Source organism: Dipodomys merriami, unplaced genomic scaffold (assembly GCF_024711535.1).
Source record: "Dipodomys merriami isolate MVZ:Mamm:240054 unplaced genomic scaffold, mDipMer1.0.p SCAF_11, whole genome shotgun sequence".
Lineage (NCBI taxonomy): Eukaryota > Metazoa > Chordata > Mammalia > Rodentia > Heteromyidae > Dipodomys > Dipodomys merriami.
This window is the reverse complement of record NW_027202382.1, coordinates 17,622,167-17,635,594: the sequence shown is the minus strand read 5'-3', so window position 1 is coordinate 17,635,594 and position 13,428 is coordinate 17,622,167. Positions and strand designations below refer to the sequence as shown.

The window sequence follows — 13,428 nt, the reverse complement described above, 5'->3', positions numbered from 1 at the left end:
GGTTCGATTCCTCAGCACCACATAAGCAAAAAAGAAAAAAGCCGGATGTGGTATTGTGGCTCAAGTGGTAGAGCGCTAGCCTTGAGCTGAAGAGCTGAGGGACAGTGCCCAGGCCCAGAGTTCAGGCCCCACGACCGGACCCAAAAAAAAAAAAAGAAATGTACTCATTATCTTGCCCATGTAATTGTAACCCCTCTGTACAGTATTTTCACAATAAAAAATAAAATAATACAGGAAGGGGAGCTGGATGCAGGTGGCTCACGCTTGTAACTCTCACTACTCAAGAGGCTGAGATCTGAGGATCACGGTTCAAAGCCAGATCAGGCAGAAAAGTCCCTGTGAGACTCTTATCTCCAATTAACCACTCAAAAACCAGAAATGGTTCTGTGGCTCAAGTGGTAGAGTGCTAGCCTTGAACACAAAGAGACTCAAGGACAGCACCCAGGCCCTGAGTTCAAGCCCACAAGTGACAAAATACAGAAGGGGAAAGGAATAGTCAATCTATATAAAAAGAAATACAGGCTAAGTGGCTCATATCTAAAATCCTAGCTACGCAGGAGGCTGACAAGTGAGGATGGCCGCCATGCCAAGCCAGCCAGGGCAGAAAAGTCTGAGAGACTCTTATCTCTAATTAGTCACCAAAAAAAAAAAAAAAAAAAAGCTAAAAATCGAGCAGCAGTTCACGTGGCAGAAAAAAGAAAAGAAAAAGAAGACAAAGAAGAAGAGGAGGAGGAAAAAGAAAGGAGGACAGGAGAAAGGGAGGGAAAGAAGGGAGAGAAAGAAGGAAGGAAGGGAGGGAGGGAGGGAGGGAGGAAGGAGGAAGGAATAAAGGAAAGGAAAGAAGGAAGAGAAGAAGGAGGAGGAGGAAGAAAGGAAGAGGAAGAGAAGGAGGAGGAAGAAGAGAAGGAGGAGGAAAAAGGAGAAAGGAGAAGAAAGCAGGAGGAGGAGGAAGAAGAAAATACAAATGACATAAATATTCACATAGGCAACAAAACTCACGCATCGTTATAGTAAGCAAGACACAAATCATCCATAAGTACTCACCTATCCAACTGGTCAAGATGGAAAGGCCTGAGAACTGCCAACCTTGGTTGGCTCAGCACAGGACAGGGTACACTGGTGTGCCTCCTTCAAGGCAATTTAAGCGCTGTCCGTCAAAGAGCCCACACCCTTTGACTCAGCAGTTCCACTTCCAGGAATTTGCCCTGTTAGTTTTACTGGCTGAATGGTACAAAAATATATGTAGAAATTTCGTCATCATCCCCATCACTCTAAAACCCAGAAACCCTGTCAAACTGATTGACATAACTGGGTACATAAATTACGATGAAGACAAATAGTGGAATTGTGTTGACATGCTCCTTTGGGCTAATAAGCCCTTTGTGTCACTGTATCCTGCTTATACAAGTCTCCTTTCCTCTCCCTCCTCCACCTCTGTATGGTACTGTCACATGTTAGGCAAGTGTTCTGGAGCTGAGCCACACCCGCAGCCTCCAGTGCACTATTTAGTACTGACTACACAACCAGCACCGTACTAAACTCTTTTCATGAATCACTTCCTGCAATCGCACTAACTCTGTGATGTAGGTATTTTTTTTTAAATCATCACCATGTTGCAGGTGAAGGAACTTGAGCACAAAGAAATCTGACTTCAATGATGGTGTGGATTTTCTAGAACAAATAACCACCAAACAGGTGGCTTAACACAACAGAATGTATTGTTGCCATTCAGAAGGCTACAAAACCAGTCAAGATGCCAAGATACCAAGAACCTGGGTAAATCCAGGGAAGGAAAGAGAATATGCCCTGTATCTCTCTCCTAGCTTCTGGTTACTTCCTATAGTCCCTGAAGCCCTCAGCATATCATCACTTCAGTCTAGCCTCAGGCTCCATCACGAGGAGTCTTCCCTTGTGTCTGCTGTATCCACTGGATTTAGGGCCCACCCTCATACAGTATGGCCTTGTATTAACTAAGCAAAGACCCTGTTTGCAAGTTAGATCCCCTTCTGGGGTTCTAAGTTGACATGACTTGGTGGGGAAGGGCACCTAACCCAATACACAGAGTGTAGTTGAGTCACATAGCCAGCAAGTGATAGAGTCAGATCAGTCTGGATAGGCAACCTGACTGGACACCATGGGCATTGCCACTCCATGCAGCCTTCCCACAGTGTAACAACTCACACTTGCCTAGTACTGACACTGTCCCTGGCCTGCCACACTCAACAGGTTAACCCTCACAACAACGCTGCACTACAGAGGGGGGAGCCAAGGTTCAGAGGGTGCAAAAAGATACCTGAGACCACACAGTATGTACCTGGTAGAGCTCAGATTTGAGCCCAAGGAGGTGATCTTCAGAGTCCATGTTCTGTTTCTTCTTTACTTTGGTCGTGTGTGTGTGTGTGTGTGTGTGTGTGTGTGTGTGTGTGTGTGTGTGTATAAATATATATCTTAATGCTCTAAGGTAGAATTACAGACTTCCATGGCGTGCAGTCCAAAAATGATTCTAGCGTCCCTGCTCTGAATTACTGTGCCAAGCTTCCGAACTTGTTGGTGGAGTTAGCTCTTTCATGAAGTGTCCTATCATGACAATGCACTGAGACTTAGGGCTCAGAAAACATTTCTGTCTCCTGAAAGACTGATGTTCTTCCTTGTAACACAATTCACTTTAACTCCCTTTTTCCCTTGGCTTCTAGGACTCATCTCAGAGCCCAATGTCCAAATACAGTTGCCATCTTCAGCCAGGTCTGCTTTTTCTTTTATTTTCCGTAGTGAGTTCCCTTCTCTTCCCTTTTTTTCTTTCTTTTTCTTTTTCTTTGCTGGTCCTGGGGCTTGAATTCAAGGTCTGGGTACTGTCTCTGAGCTTTTTTTTTTTTTTGCTCAAGGCTAGTGCTCTATCACTTGAGCCACAGTTCTACTTCCAAGTTTTAATTTTTTTTTTTCCTGGTTAATTGGAGATAAGAATCTCATGGACTTTCCTGCCCAGACTGGCTTTGAACTCTGATTCTCAGATCTCAGTCTCCTGAGTAGCTAGAGTTATAAGCATGAGCCACCAGCACAGGACTATGTATTCTTAACCAATAATTTTGAAGGGGGTTCTGGGAGACCTTAGAGCCACTGAAATAATATATGAGCTGTTTCATGTTTAGATGTATTTATCTGGAGCAAGCATTAATTAGATCCTCAGAGTTTCATGATCTTAATCTTCAAGGTTTCTGCCCTATCCCCAGATTTTTTCTGCTCTTACCAGTCATATTGTCTGTACAGGTTTGTTTTAGGTATAAATAGAATGAAGTATAAAATGCTCACACATATCCATGCAACACTACCATCCAGGCTGCATAGTAGTTTTTGTTTTATTGGGTGCTAGCCCTGGGGCTTGAACTCAAGGTCTGAGTGCTGTTTATGAGTTTTTTGGGTCAAGGCTAGTGCCACCACTTTAGGCACAGCTCTACTTCTAGCTTTTTGGTGGTTAATTGGAGATCAGACTTTCCTCCTTGGGCTGGCTTGGAACCATGATGCTCAGATCTCAGCTTCCTAAGTAACTAGGATTATAGGCATGAGCCTTCCTGAGTGTGCATGGAGAAAGTCTGATTTCACACATCCCTCTTGTCGCCTTCAAAGCTGTGTACTCTCAAGTGGTTTTAAATGTCTTGGGGTTTCAAGTGTCTGTAGCTCCCACTCCAGCACTAGGCAGGTGTGCAGACTATGTTCATAAACACCCAACTGGTAAGCAACATGCCAATCAAAAAATCAAGATATCTTGATTTTGAGCCAAGGCTCAAATAATTTCACTTGTGGATTTTACAAACCATGGTCTTGACTGCAAAGCCCAGGAGAAAATATTGTAATAACCAGTGTTCCACATGTGGGGGCAGGAAGGGGGGGTTAGCTTGCTATGCTCACTAGAGCACATTAGGAATTATTAGGCATATCACCTAATATGTGTCTAACAAGGAGCCCATTAGATGTTAGTTGGTAATCTCAGCCCATCTTATGCCTATTGAATCAAAGTCTGCAATTCTGAAAATGTCCAAATGATTGAAATGCGCATTGAAGACTGAGAAGTGCTGGAATCCATTAGGAGATTCATTCCTCAGGCTTATCAAACCCTGCAAAGCGCGCTCCACTTAGATGACTTGCAATTCCTATTGAGGTTCACTGACCAATTAAAAACAGAGGTGATGCTACCTGCTGTTTCTCTTTCACAGGATTAAATTATTCCAGTAGGAACCAAGAGTTGCCAGGATGCAGAAGAGTGATGCACTCTGCTCTCATAATAGTAAGCATGCCTGTTATGTGATGATAAAACTTTCACTTACTGGCTCTTTTCATTCATTCATTCATTCATTCATTCAATGATCAAACATTAAAACCTAAAGCACTAATGATGTGTTGAGGACTGAGTTGTGAGCTAGACACCAAGGAAGCAAAAATAAATAAGCCACATCAAGGAGCTTCCAGTCTGCACAGAGACAGATACCATTGAATGGTTCCAGGCTGAGGACACTGTGACAGATGTTTTGAGGGGACAGAGGGATCAAAGATATGGTATAAAGAAGCTTGGGTTTGAAGGAAGATTTCAATTTTATGGGCTGAGAAAAGGAGAATAGCATTCTAGCAGGAGGAATAGCAGAGGCAAAGAAAGAGAAGCATGAAGACACAGCATGCTTATGCCATGAATAGAAGGTACCTAGAGCTTGGGGAGGAGGGCTTAGTAATGATTTCAAAGAAACTTGGGCCCAGGTCTTGTCAGTTACTAAGGAACCTGGCCTTTACTCAGTAGGAAATAGGGAGTTCCCTGAAAGGAGAGTTGTGGACACAGCCACTGCTCTTCTTCACAAAGCTCTGCTAACTGTAGCACAGCAGAAAAAGATTCTCCAACAGTAGCCTGGGGAAGAGAGGAGGAAGGCCTTCGCTGCAGTGGTAGATGTGGGGAAAGGGAGATGAAGTGTCAAGAAAGGTAGAATCGACAGGACTTGGTGGCCACACGAAGGAAGTGCATAAGTGGGGAAGGAAATGGGTGGGCTTCTGGCTAGGCATCCAGTTGGACAGTGTGTGTTGGGAAGAGAAACCATGAGCCTGTTGGGTTTGAAGTGTCTTTGGGATGTACTATTGGCATAGATTCCTGGGACTGGCAGAGGGGTCCAGGCTAGACATAAGAACTTGGAAGTTGTAAGGTGGTTGGGGTCCACAGGTGTGAACAAGATTGCGAGGGTTGAGGGTAAGAGAAGTGTTGACACTCAAGAAAGGTGAGTCCAGGAAGAAGGCTGAGTGAGGCCAGGAGGTGCTTCTGCTTTCCTCTGCTCCTCTGAGCATCAGAGCAAATAGGCAGTGCTCACAGCTCACAACCTTCCAGGTATATCTAGATGGTGTTCCTCGGGGTAGTACATCACTAGCCGAGAGTGTGGGGAAGCTGGGAGGATGAAAGGAGAAAGGAAACACAGGAGAAGGCTTGTCTCCTCCCTCCCTCTTTCTTCCTCAGATTTGATCAAGTCTAGCTCTCACAAACATCCTTGTTAAAAAGAAAACAAAAAAATTAAGCAAAAAACAGACAAGAAAAGGAGAAATGAGAGAAATGCTTGAGTGTTGAGATTTTCACCTCAGACAAGGACTCAGCACCTCCTAATACCAAGAAAACTTTCCAGACCCTTGTCCTAGATTGACTCTGATGAGCTCATTCTTTCATGATCATTAAGATTAAAGAGAGACAGGTCCATCCTATTAACCAAGAAGAGTTTACAAATGAAAAGAGAAAAAAATGACTGCAGCATTTTTTATGATCAATTTTTTTGTCATTCTATGAATAAGGCAAGTCTATAGCTTTAAACTGATAATGGCTCCTAGCACCCAAATAATTGATTTATCTGGTGTTCCGGCTTGAAAGGAGAGTGAACTGTCCTCTTTAGAAATGCTGGCAGCCTGGCCTGTCCATTAGTAATGCTGAAAATTCAAAACATTGACTGGAAGAGTCCATAATGACTGGGTTTATCAGGCATCATCGATAGATGATGTCATTTCAGAAATAAGCAAGACAAGGTCACAAAGGCCCCTGGGCATTTTACCTAGTTTTGCTCAGCCTTTTGGTTCCAAGGAGTGAAGACTACTTGCAGAACTGGTGACAGTGGAAGGCCATTAAGGACCTCAGTCCTGCCACAGGCACACCCCTTAGATTTTCTTAAACTCTGTGGCCCTCTCATGGGTTCTTTACCACCTCACACCAGAAACACTGTCTCTTCTTTGTTTTACCTCCTACCACCTTTTCCCTCCCCTCTTTACTCTTCTAAGCCTTGAGTTGGAGCCTGTATCCACCTGAGCTCCCTGCCTCTGCTCTCACTCACAAGTCTACTGGGGTACCAGCTATGGGCTGGTATGCTATCCTTGAATTATCTCATCTCCTGCCCACAGTAACCCCTGAGAAGTGGGGTTAACTCCATTGTAAAAGAGGAAATTGAGGTGCATACAGCCCAGGTACTTGTAGATTCTTTTAATTCAGTGCCAATTCTGGTGGCCCCTTCCCAGGTCTTACCATCCTGTATCTTTCTGAGGTAACTGTCCCTGCGCTCCTCTTTGGCTCTTGGAAGCCACTTTCTCCCACGCAGTCCCTCCTTGCTCTCCTCAAGATGGTTGCCCTAGATCTCATTCTTGGCACTTTGGTATGTTTTTCTTTTCTTTTCATGCTAGAGGTCTTTCAAGGGAGATTCTGAGCCTTCTGAATTCCAGGTTCTTTGGGGACCATCTTGTCCATCTCTCCTTGCTCAAGGTCACACTGAGTGAGCTGTGAGGCTGAAGTCATTGGCCTGATCTTCAGGCCAGCCACTTCCATTACTTAGAGCTGCCAGTACTACCTCCCAGCTTTCTGTCTCAGCTACACCGCAGGAAACCACCCTGCCCAGGAGGAGGGAGAAGGTGTGAGCCCCTGATAAGGGAAGGGCGGGGGCTATATTTAGAGGATGAAGGCTTTTCACTTAGCCTGCTAGGAACCCAAGGGCCAATAGCTGTGGGAAACGTGGGTATGTAACTCTAGCTCACCAGAGATAATGCGCCCAAATGAATGTTCCCAGTCTTCACTCAGCCTGTTTGCCCTGTGGCTTGAATTGAAGGGAACCTTACTGTTTGGCTCTCTTTCTTCTCAATTAATTCTTTTATCTGCCAGGCTTTGAGATGGCTTAGCGAAAACATCATAGAAGTGGAAACAAACAGAAACTTCAGAATGAGAGCGCTACTGGCCCTAGCAAGGGAGAGTCCTGTACAGTAAGCAGATCACAAACTGGGGACAACGATGGGGTGCTCAGAGAACACCCAGCGCCTTCCCGCATGACGAGAAGGGTCAGGGAGACAAGAGAAAAGTGCGCAGTGACCACAAACCTGGTGTCCCGCAGTATGACCTTGAACAGGGGGCTCGGAGGCCCTGCACGGACAACAAAATGGCGGGCCAGTGGGGAGACAGAGAGGGAGGGTCCCCTGGGTGTTCTCGCGGACCCTGCAGGGTCTGGCTCAGTGGCTTGGATCCAGGAGAGTTGGCATCCCAGAGGGGGTGGACGTGACAAGGGGTCAGGAGGGGACGGGGCTGGCGCGTCTCGGAAGGCACACCACAGGGTCACACAGCGGGGGAAACTGAGGCCCGGGGGCGCCGGAGCGGGAACCCGCTCATTGATCCATCTAAAGCTTTCTCACTGTTTTGCCAAGACGATGCCGGCCTCTCAGCAAAACGATGTCCACAAGCACTCCGCAGGTGCGGTTTATTCTGAGTCCTAGCGGACACCAACTTTTGATTCGAGTTTTTAGGGGAGCCGCCAAAGGCCCTAGACTCGTGTCACCCCTGAACCGGCACGGCTGAATAACTCAGGCCGGAGCCAGCGGTGAACCGGTGAACAGGGGCGGGGAGCGAGGCGGTCCAGAGCGCGCCCCGCAGCTCTCACGCCCGCCCGGGGGCTCCCGGCCGCTGGATTGGAACCAACCTAGCTTCGCCCTGCTGGCGGGAAAACTGGGGTGCTGAGAAGGCCGCCCCGAGAGTGGAGGGCGGCGAGGGGCTCCTGCCTCCCGCCCCCCGCCCCGCTCGCCCGGCCGCTACACGCGTGTGACGGCGCCGTCCGTCCCGCCACCTCCCCAGCCGCAGTCGGGGAAACTTTTCCCGGGGCTCCGCGGTGTCAGCTCCCCAAGCGCTGACACCCCAACTGCGGGCGGAGGTCCCGGGACGCACCTGCGCGCAGCGGCGCCTCCGGGCGCCGAGCCCCGTCGCGTCGGACGTCAGCCAGCGCCGGGGCACCCTCCTCGCCGGACTACCGAACCCCTCAAATCTGCTGTCTTCTCGAGCTTCCCCCCTCCCGCCCCAACTTCTCCAGGAGCACACAGGGATGGCGCGGAGGTGCAGTGCTCGGGGCGCCCCGGCCAGGGAGGGCCGCGCGCACCGGGCGGCCGGGACGGGCGCGCCGGGCTCCGGGGCGCCAGGCTCCGCACCCCGACTCCCGGGCTCCCCAGCCCCGAGGCGACCCGAGGCGGCAGCTATTTATAGAGGGAGCCGCGCTCAGTCCTTCCTGGCGGCGGTGGCGACAGCTGAATATTTTGCCCAGATATGGCTGGGCCCCGGAGCGGCGGCAGGGAGCCCCGCGAGTCCAGGGGGACCCTAAGAGGGTGTGTGTGTGGGTAGGGGGCCTTACCGGGACGCAGAGCGGCGAGGCGGGCGGCGGCGGGGCGAGCGCGGGCGGCCGGCGGGAGAGCGAAGCGCGGGGCTGCGCGAGCTCCCGAGCGGCAGCGGGCGGGTGGGAGCCAGGGGCGGGCCCGGCTCCGCGCAGGCACCGCGCCCCGCCCCGCCCGCCGGCTCCCCTCCACCTCCCCTCCCTTCCACCTCCCCTCCCCTAGGGGCGCAGAGGCACGCGCGTCGCCCCCGCCCGACCCGCTGTGGGGAGCGCGCGGGACTGGGGGACACCTCACCGCCCGAAAGCCTGGATCTGCAGCCCTGGGAGTGTGCGCGCGCGCGCGTGTGTGCGTGACCCCGTCTGAGTCTCAGTTTCCCCACTATCCCAGAGAAGAGTTTAAGCCATGTTGAGTTACCAGGAAAAAGATGGGCAGATTTTCTGTTCCCGCAGGGGCTAGAGTTAGTGGGAGGCGCTCAGTGGGGATGGAGGTAAAGCCGCGACCCGTCACACTTTTCCACCCGTCCGGGTCTGGCCGGAGCCCAGACTTTAATAACTATCATTTGATGAATGCGCAATTCCAGCTCAGGGTGAAATGCATTCTCTCTACACGGAATGGCAGAGACTGGAGAGTCCAAAATAGCCACTTAAAATAACCACAACAAAAGCTCCCCTTTCTTAAAAGGCTAATGTGTTTTCCAGAACAAACCACTTAAACCCAAACAGAAACTATGGGTGTTTTAATAAACAAATGGCTCTTAGCAAAGGAATTCATAGGGGGTGTAGGGGAATGTCTGGGTTTGGATAGTTATGAGGAAGTTGTTGGTGGGGGAGACCCTAATAAAATCAACTCTTGAATTCTGGTGGAGATTACTAATGAAAAACAGTCATTTAAGAGTATTTTCACAGATGGTTGAAATAGATTGATTGCAACTATAAAAGTAAGCCTGTTCCCCCAAAACTAAATTGTTTTGGGGAAGGGGGGAGGAAGAGGGAGTGAAATTTATTAGAATATATTGTAACCACCAAAGAAATCCATCACTATATAACTAATGTAAGCTAATAAATTTTAAAATATTTTCACAACAATGTATTTCTATATTATGAAAACTCAACTATTATGAGAATGCTCTTTATATGTGTGTGTATTTTAAGTCAGTGAAATAGAAACCATCTCTTCATAAGTTGTAGACAATCTTTGTGCTCCTTTCATTATTTTAGGGAAAGAGACCTTTATAAAAACATATATACATATAAATATGTATATATACACATTTCAGATTATAATTTTCAAACATGTTTGCTACAGACTCAAATACTTAAGTACCTATAATATCAATATGTAGGTTCCTAAAATTTTAGTGTGAACACCTGTGCAAACCAACCACCAATCAGCAAACATTCCCCAGGGCTCAGAAACCAGCCTGTGCTTTCTCGGTCACAACTCTTCCTAAAGGTGCTTACTTTCTTAGCTCACAACTGTAATCCCAGCTATTCAGAAGGCTGAGACCCTAGAGGATTTCAATTCAAAACCAGCTAGGGCAAAAGCCTGGCTGGAGGTATGACAAGAAAACCCAGTGGGTGCTAGTGCCTTTAGTTTGAGCCCAGTACTCAAGAAAGCTTCTCTAGAGACCCTTTAACATTATTCATATCCTTACTTTCTCTTCCTGGACCCATGTAGTTTGTCCCCATTGTTCAACTCTTCTGAGATTAAGCCATAATATTTCATGTGTCCATAGTTGGTTTTCCCTCATTGCTGTAGAGTTTTTTCATCATATGAATATAGTACAATTTTAAAAATCCATTTTCCTATTAAGGGTATTCATATTTTATTATAAATACTGGTGACATTCTTCCACAGTGTCCTCCTGTACAAGGAAGGGCATACACTGTTGCAGAGCTGGGTCATGAAGCATGCCTAACTCCATGGACTCCTATAATGTCATCAACAGCAGTTCCACATTCTCAGCAGTACTTAGCAGAAACAAGAGCTGGACATTCCAGCCACTCTGGTACATGAGTAATTGTCTCTCAACGAGGTTCCAACTTGGGTTTCTCTATGTCCTTATGGGCTGACACCTTTTTATGTTTTTTGGCCAGTTGGATTTCCTCTTTTGTGAATGTTACAACTGATTGCCCACTTTTCTTCTGCAGTCTTTTGTTTAGTGAACACATTTCTATATCACTAGATTCTTCTACTCTGTGCTTTACCTTTTGCCTTAATGTCTTTAATAGTCTGTCTATAACTTTTTTTTTTTTAGTCTGTACTTTGTATGTCCTGCTTAAGAACTTTTTCTTAGTCCTGAGTTATAAAGGTATTTTTCTATGCTATCTTCGTTTTTCATGTTTAGGTTTCCAATCCACCTGGAACTGACTTTGGAATATGGTATGTGGTAAAACCAGGTTCATCTGTGTGTCAAATCGACTCAGTACCAGGTTGTTACATTTATGTTCACATAGTGTCTTATTTCTAAAGCCAATAAAATAAAAAAAACAACTCTTCTTGTAGACAAAAATTTGAGTTTTGCTCTTTTTTTTGTGTATTAGGGAAACAGACCATCATAAAGATATCATGACCTGGCTTCTCAGGAGGCTGAGATCTGAGGATCATGATTTTAATACAGCCTGAGCAGAACAGTCTGAGAGACTCTATCTCCAATTAACCAGCAAAAATACTAGACTGGGCGCCAGTGGCTATTCAGGAGGCTGAGATGTGAAGACTGCAGTTCAAAACTACTGCCTGGGCGGGCAAGTCTGCGAGACTCTTACCTGCAATTAAACTCCCTCCAAACCTGGAAGTGGCAGAGAGCTAACCTTGAGCAGAGAAGTCCAGGGACAGTGCCTAGGGCCTGACTTCAATCCTCAGGACTAGTATATATACACACAAAACCTGGAAGTGGCAGAGAGCTAACCTTGAGCAGAGAAGTCCAGGGACAGTGCCTAGGGCCTGACTTCAATTCTCAGGACTAGTATATACACACACAAAATACTAGACTGAAGGTGCAGCTGAAGTGGTAGAGTGTCAGTCACGAGTAAGAATGTGAGACTCATAGTTCAAATTATATTACCAGCATACACACATAAAAATCATCACTAGTTTATCTCACTTAAATATTTATGTACCAGAATATTTTTACTTTATTACAAATGAAATCACTGGCATACGTATTTTTGAATTCTGAATCAGTTTAAAAAGTAGGCTGGGCATCAGTAGCTGTCACCTGTAATCTAACTACTTGGCAGTCAGAGATTTGGAGAGTATAGGCAACAGTCCAGCTGGCAAAAAAAAAAAAAGAAAGAAAGAATACAACAAAACCCACCGCATTTTAGTAAATAAAAGTGGGCACAGTGGTGTGAACTTGTCATTTCAACTACACAAGAAACACAAACAGGCCGGGCGCTGGTGGCTCACGCCTGTAATCCTAGCTACTCAGGAGGCTGAGATCTGAGGATCGCGGTTCAAAGCCAGCCCGGGCAGGAGAGACTGTGAGACTCCTATCTCCAATAAACCACAAGAAAACCGGAAGTGGCGCTGTAGCTCAAGTGGTAGAACGCTCGCCTTGAGCTGAAGAGCTGAGGGACAGCGCCCAGGCCCAGAGTTCAAGTCCCACTACCGACCAAAAAAAAAAAAAAAAAAAAAAAAGAAACACAAACAGGATAGTAGTCAAGCCAGCCTGGGGCAAAAATGTGAGCTCCTATCTAAAAAATAATGAAAACAAAAAGAGTTGGGGTAGAGCACCTGATTATCCAAGTGCAAGGTACTACGTTTACACGGGTACTACAAACAAAACTACAAAAACCTTAAAATCTAGCAATAACTCCTACATGTTGAAGATGAACAACTTAAAAAATTTGTCTTTCCTCTTCCTTTTATCATTCTCCTAGATTTTTCTCAAATGACTTTAGAAATATTAATCTCCAGGGGCAGTAGAGGGGCTTGAGTGGTAGAGCTTCTGCCTCATTCCTATAGAGGGGTTTATTAGCTCAAATTCTATGTGTTTAGAAAACAAAATTTTAATCTTCCACTCAAACTTAACCATCCTTGGTTTTAAAGCTTGCCTCTAGTGTTTTTCCTAACTTCTCTACCCATTTACGGTTTGTTCTAGCGATTTTATTTTTTAAAAATTCAAGTTTCCTGTACTTGCATTATCCCACTCTCATCCAAAACCTCTTCCACATTATCCTGAGACCACTACTACAAATTTACAAATCTCCCCATCTGCCCACCATGTAGCAAGCACATACTGAGCCATGCAAACTGTCATTCTGTCCATGTGTATGGTATTAGGCAGTGGTATGCTAGAGACCCTCATCCAGGGTCACAAAATCCTTGAAGGAACATCTCCTAAATCAATATTCAGTGATGTCACATTGCTAGTCAGAAACCACCAATGGTGGAGCCATGACTTGTATGTTAGCATACACATCAATGTTCACCTTCCAGCAACCAGAACCAGTCACAAAGCTTTTACCAATGTATTACTGATAAAACTATATACTCCCAGAGGGGGTATGTGCTCACTATCTACTTGGAGTAACAGGTAGAAGGGCAACTAGTTGTGGCAGCAGAGTGGGCATAAAGTACAATGGAGAGCTGGGTGCCACATATATCCTTATACTGGGGAGGTGGAGGCAGGATGATTAGGAGTTCAAGGCCAGCCTGAGCTACATACGTAGCAAGCCCTCATTTCTAAAAACAAAAACAAATGAGCAAACAAAAACAAAATATATTGGACTGGAAAAGAACACCAGAGAAAGGTTTTCATGGTCAGCCTGGGAGGTCTGGCAGGGCATT

General features: G+C 46.5%; 1 protein-coding gene across 3 annotated transcripts in view; it reads right to left on the bottom strand.

The window, feature by feature from the left end:
* Positions 1 to 8,738, bottom strand: part of Tmod1 (tropomodulin 1) — a 75,082-nt gene extending 66,344 nt beyond the window's left edge. Inside the window, exon 1 of one of the 3 annotated variants that reach the window (XM_070010305.1) lies at positions 8,658 to 8,738. The gene's annotated coding sequence lies outside the window, so the exon portion shown is untranslated. Of the gene's footprint in view, positions 1 to 1,044; positions 1,149 to 8,200; positions 8,281 to 8,657 lie in introns of those variants that run through there. The other 2 variants (XM_070010315.1, XM_070010294.1) reach the window with 2 other exon arrangements.
* Between the last annotated feature and the right edge of the window lie 4,690 nt (positions 8,739 to 13,428).